Source organism: Condylura cristata, unplaced genomic scaffold, assembly GCF_000260355.1.
Source record: "Condylura cristata isolate star-nosed mole 26May11 unplaced genomic scaffold, ConCri1.0 scaffold00019, whole genome shotgun sequence".
NCBI lineage: Eukaryota > Metazoa > Chordata > Mammalia > Eulipotyphla > Talpidae > Condylura > Condylura cristata.
In genome coordinates, this window is record NW_004567120.1 from 12,201,525 (window position 1) to 12,207,216 (window position 5,692).

The 5,692-nt window shown below is 41.3% G+C and overlaps 1 pseudogene; it reads right to left on the minus strand.

Annotated features, from left to right (window-relative positions):
• Positions 1-1,919: 1,919 nt before the first annotated feature.
• LOC101623728 lies at positions 1,920-4,488 on the minus strand (annotated as a pseudogene).
• Between the last annotated feature and the right edge of the window lie 1,204 nt (positions 4,489-5,692).

A 5,692-nucleotide genomic window follows, 5' to 3' on the forward strand; every position in this document is an offset into this window, starting at 1 on the left:
CCAACATGTGTTGTTGCTAGTTGTTTGAAGATGTGCCATTCTCACTGGGGTGAGGTGGTATCTCATTGTGGTTTTAATGTGCATCTCACTATGAGTTTTATTTTTAATCCTGAGGACTATAAATTACAAAGTCAACAGAGCTGGCAACAGAGAAACGTACTGAATACATTTTTCCTGTGTACGAGAACTTTATTAACATTAATGTAAGAATCTTTCTCATTCAAGAGGATATGTTATAATACTCTTATTCATAGTTTACTATACGTTCACTTCAAATTATACTACAAGTTATTCTCTCAAGATAAGCTTTAAAATGTCAAATTCTTGGCTTCTAAGAATGGAAAGGGGCAATTTCCTTTCAGTCCCTGGTAGCACTATTCCAAGCTCGTTTCTTTTACCAATCAAAAAAAAAAAATCAAAATGTTCACTTTTGACATGAAATCATTCCACCATAAAAGCATTGAGCACATTTTGTTTTCTAATGACTACAGAGACGAATGAATAGAAGCAAGAAAATAAAGATGGGAATTAAAAGGCAGTCATTAAAGGAAATGGATCAATTATGAAGAGATATTTGATTCAAAGCAGTTAAAAAGGAGCAACTAAAGTATGTTATTAGCCAGATGCTTGAGTCATTACTGAATATGTTAAAAGAGTGAAACCATTCCAGGATGATCAAGTGTGTATATATCATTAAAATTGCACTTCATTCCTTGCAACAAATACTCCCAGCTAATAGGAAATATGAATTATTTCATTAATAGGGAAGAGCCATTTATTGAAGGAAATGTGAGTTACATTTAGACTTCCAATTAGAACACGCTGACCACTTAGCAATTTCAACGACTTTTACTGGCGTAGGCAGTTATTTCCTTTACTGATGCAACTTTAAGAGACCTCCACTAGCAATCTAAGCGCATGACAAACATAAGCTACTTTAAGTTACATGATTTGTTCAAAATACACCTGAAAATGGTTGTCTGAAAAGAATACCCATTTGTATTGCCTGGAAAGATACAAAATGAACGGAGAAGTTTCTCACTGGGGAAAAGCTCAGCTTTCTTCTTCCCACCACCTTTGCTACTTACAATTTCCCAGACTGCATTTTCATAGCTTGTTCTCTAAGGCCTCACTAAGGAATAAAATCCAGAGAGCATCGTATATATGCACCACATCTTCTTGATCCAGTCATTTATTTTTGGGCATTTGGGTTGATTCCACGTCTTCCCTATTGTAAATAGAGCAGCAACAGGCACAGTGATGCAGGTATCCTTTAGAATTAATGTTTTTGTGTCCTCATGGTAGAAACCTAGGAGTGGAATTGCTGGATCATTTAGAAGCTCCATTTTTAGCACTTTGAGAAACCTCCAACCAACTTTCTATAGGGTTTATATATATACTATACCAGAGAGCAAACAGTGGAACTCAAGGACATCTGGGGTTAAAAAATGCAAGCAAATATTAATGTGCAAATAGTGGTCAAAATAGTTGCAATTTGGGCCTTCCTTGGTGGCCCAACTGATTAAGGCACAGCACTATGAAGCTAGCCAGAGCCTCAGCTGCTTAAGCATGACTTTGATATCTGGCCAGGGGGGTGACCCATGTGGTGTGGCAGACCTCTGTCCTCACCTGCTGCTCCCCTCAGCAATGTACTTCATCCATCTGCCAGTTCTGCTCCCCACTCTGTCTCTGGTGAATCTTCTCACCACCCATGCACCTCTGACCTGTACCCCAGTTCTGTATGCATAAATAAATAAAAGGCCTGTACCCCAGTTCTTGTATGCATAAATAAATCTTAAAAAAAACGTAGTGTGCCTTACAGCATACCTGACATAGGGCATCGGAATATGTAAGACCCTGGACACATGTGACATGACATTTTATCTACAACTCATGTTTGCTTTACTGAAGGTGCAAATTCAGTCACCTTCTTCAGCTTCAGGCTCAGATTCTTCTTCAGCATTTGTGAGCCACTCCACATTTTTTTGTTGTTGTTGCTGTTGGCTCAAGGAAGACACTTTTCCCCTTTGCAAATGTGCATCTTTCTACGGCTTTTGAATAGGCTCTTCACTCAGAATTTCAGCTTTGTCAAAAGCACAACTATTTTCCAAAAAGCTTTCATGAAATGAATGCTGTCATAGCAATACTCCTGAATCTTTAGTAACAGAGTTAGCGCAGGCTGACCTTGAGTAGTAAAGGCAGCAAATAGAAGGCTGGATTGCCTCAAGTGCATGATAGCTTGCTTTGCTGCGAGCTCCTCTTTTTTGTTCCATTCCATGGAGCTCATTGTGCCGGAGCAGACTAGTCCGATGGCAGTGGGTTCTGGGATGTTGTTATTTTCTTTCATCTCCTCCTTGACACACAAAATTATACCCTTAAATGGATCACCACAGGACATCTGTTCTTGAAATTCTTTCTGAAGTTTCCTACGAGCTTCTATGGTTTGCTGATTCTGAAAATATTCTGAGAGCTCCTTCAAGCTGCCTCAGTAAAATACTTGGCGAAGTGCTCCACACTTTCCTTTATTGACAAAAAAAGATTCCAACAGTGTGACCCATTCTCACATTGCAAAGACTTGCAACTCTTGTGTTGATATCTTTCCCATTTATCTGGTTGTAAAGGGCTTTATAGCCAAAATGCTAAACACATTTCTTCTAGCCAAAGTCTTTTCATAAAGGCTATCAAGAATGAATGTGTCAAGTGCTCTAATTAGCCAGGAGAGCACCAGCCAACACAACCAAATTTATTCCTTTCTGGCCTTGAAACCCCTTTTAAGGGACAGCAGTAACCATTTGATTTGTGATTTTTTTGGGTTTATACTTTTGTGAGAATAAGGGTGCAGGATACATGCCACTCCAAAATATGTCACTTTGGCATAGGATTATTTTGAGCTCTAGACACGTAAAAAATAGCTGGTGCAGAAAGGATGCCCTGTCATCCTCTTTTAACTACTAGTAGTTAAAATTGATTCAGCAATCGAAAAGATTAAACTCCTGCCACTCACAGCAACATTGATGGACCTAGCAGGGATCATGCTCAGTGAAATAATTCTGGAGGAAAAAGAGATGTATTGGGAGGTTTCACTCATAGGTGGGATATAGGGGAACCCAACAAAGGTTCAAAAAATAAACAGAGAGAGAGACAAAACTTGCCAGCTAACTACAGGGGAGGGGGAAGGAGAGGGATCAAAACAGGGGAGGGAAGAGCACAAGGGACTGTGGTGACAGTTTACCAGTGATGAGGTGGTGGGAGATTTATGGGGATTTATTTAATTATTGCACACAAATGAATAACAATGTAAGATAATTAAAAAAATTTTAAAATGTCATGTGAAAGATGTGCTTTCTATACGAAGAAGAAAGAAGCATTTTTATCACTAGAGATGAGGAAAAGAGGCTGTTGGAGTTCTGTACAAACAGATCTTGTTAAAATAACTTTTACTTATTTTTTCCTCCCTTTTCTTACTTATTTGCTTTTCCAAAATTGCCTCTGTTCCTTCAACCTAAAATATAAACACTTAGGCTTTGCCATTTTGGAGGGAGTCTTCATTTATGTATAAAATCTATGTCGGGTAAAATTCATGTAAATTAATGTGTATGTTTTTCACTTGTGAATGCATCTTTTGCCCACAAAATATTAGCCCAGCGCCTAAGATGTGTAGAGGAAGAGTTTCTCTCTCCAAAGGAACTATATTAGTAAATGAATTTATATGCAGTTTTACGTAAATATTTAAGTAAGTTTATGATAATGATAGTTTCAGACGATACTAAACTCCTTGAGGAATTTTGAACATTTCATAATAAGACTACTCAAACTTGATAAGCAATGCATTAGGTCAAGGATGTTGTGTTACAGAAGGAAAGATGTGGGCCCTCTCTGATGGTACAACAGTTTAGATCATAACACTGCAAGCTCGCCGCAGCTGCTCCAGTGCGAGTTCAATCCCCGGCCAAGGAGCTGGCACACATGGTGCAGCGGACCTCTTCTGTCTTACCCACTGCTCCCCTCAGCAATGTACTTCATCAATCCACCTGTTCTGCTCCCCACTCTGTCTCTGGTGAATCCTCTCACTACCCCTGCTGATCTGGCCTGTGCCCCAGTTCTGGATGCATAAATAAATAAATCAAAACAAAAAGAAGAAGGAAAGATGTGGGTGGTACTTATATTTGTCACACACTGTTTGACATTTCACATAGTCCCACCTCTCACATGCACCAACACATTTCATCCCTTAATCCTGTGAGGTAAATGTTATTATACACCCATGTTGCAAAAGAAATGAAACTTAGAAGAAAAAAGTTAGCCAAGATTTTCCAATCACCCTATTAGTAGAAGGCAAATCCTATGGTCTTCCAACCTGACCAACTGATAACTTTCAAATTGCTTAGCATGGAGCCAAACATTTGTACTAAGTCTCTATTGATATTTGATGTTACCCCTCACCCCCATTGATGAAGACAGGGATGTACATGAGCTATGTGTCGTCATGTTGACCATAGCTGTAGAGATACCCATACAACACAGTGTAGAAAAGAGTCGTCTTATCAGTTGCCAGTAGGTGGGGCTTGAGTGAGGAACAGAGAAACTGCTATTTATCTTGTGGCTCCTACCATTTAGGTAGGATGAGCAGCACGGGTATGGAGCAAGCAGTAAACTCTGCATTGATAAGCTGACCTTGGCGTGCTGAGTGATGTCTCAGCATGGGGTGAAAGCAACAGCCACCTGTGGCAGGGACACAGGCCTTGCAGGTCTCCTGACCCTTCCCTCCCCTTCTTTCCAACGTCTAGTCCCTCCTTCTTGGAGATAATGACAATAGTTTCCTTGTGCTTATCTCTGGAGTGACCACTGAACTCCCATCACACCCGGCCAAGCACCAGTGGGCACTGGATACAGAGTATAGTGGTGGTCACCATGGAGCACAGTGACCTCATGTGGGGCTGGAGGCAGGATTTGGCGATCCCTGGTTGAGCAGAGACTGAGAGGAACTAGTGTTAGCATGGCCCAGCCTTAGGTGCACTGCACTACTCTGGGGGCCCCCAGCAGGTGTTGTTTATGACTGAATCACCAGACTCTGGAAGTGCCTCGTGGAACAGGTGTGGGACTGCCTGACCTGGGAGGCCTCTTGGCCAGGCCACACGTTGTTGTCGTGCTGTGAGTTCATGCAAGAGGGCCACTATCAGTCATCTTGGGAAGGGCACAGTTGTAGGACTGTGGCAGCTCACGAGGACAGGAGGAGGCCCGGTCCTCTGTCTGAGAAAGGATGACAGCTCATGGGAAGCTGAGGGAAGTGGCAACTCAAAGGATCCTGCTGTTCTGGTTTTGTTCTACTCTGATGGTTTTTGGACTGTAAGTGGGTTTATCCCAGTCCAGTGTGTTCAAAGGCATTTTGCAAAGATGGAGGGCAGTTCCCTTACAAATGGTCCCCCGAAGTATAGCATTTCAAGGGGCACAGGAAACTGGTTTTACTTGCCTTCTTTCTAAAGAGATTTCTTTAGGTTTAGCAAATTGATGTGGTTCTGGAAAATGCTGTGCTTATGCCTCTCTTTTGCTTAATTTCTCTGCTAAGTTCCCTTGAGAATGACTTTTCTAGGCATGCTTATGCTTACTTCCTATGCTACATCATGCATGCTACATTATACCCCAGGCAAGTTTCCTCCAGTTTCTGTTCAAGCTGTGGCACTTCCTTGCCTTT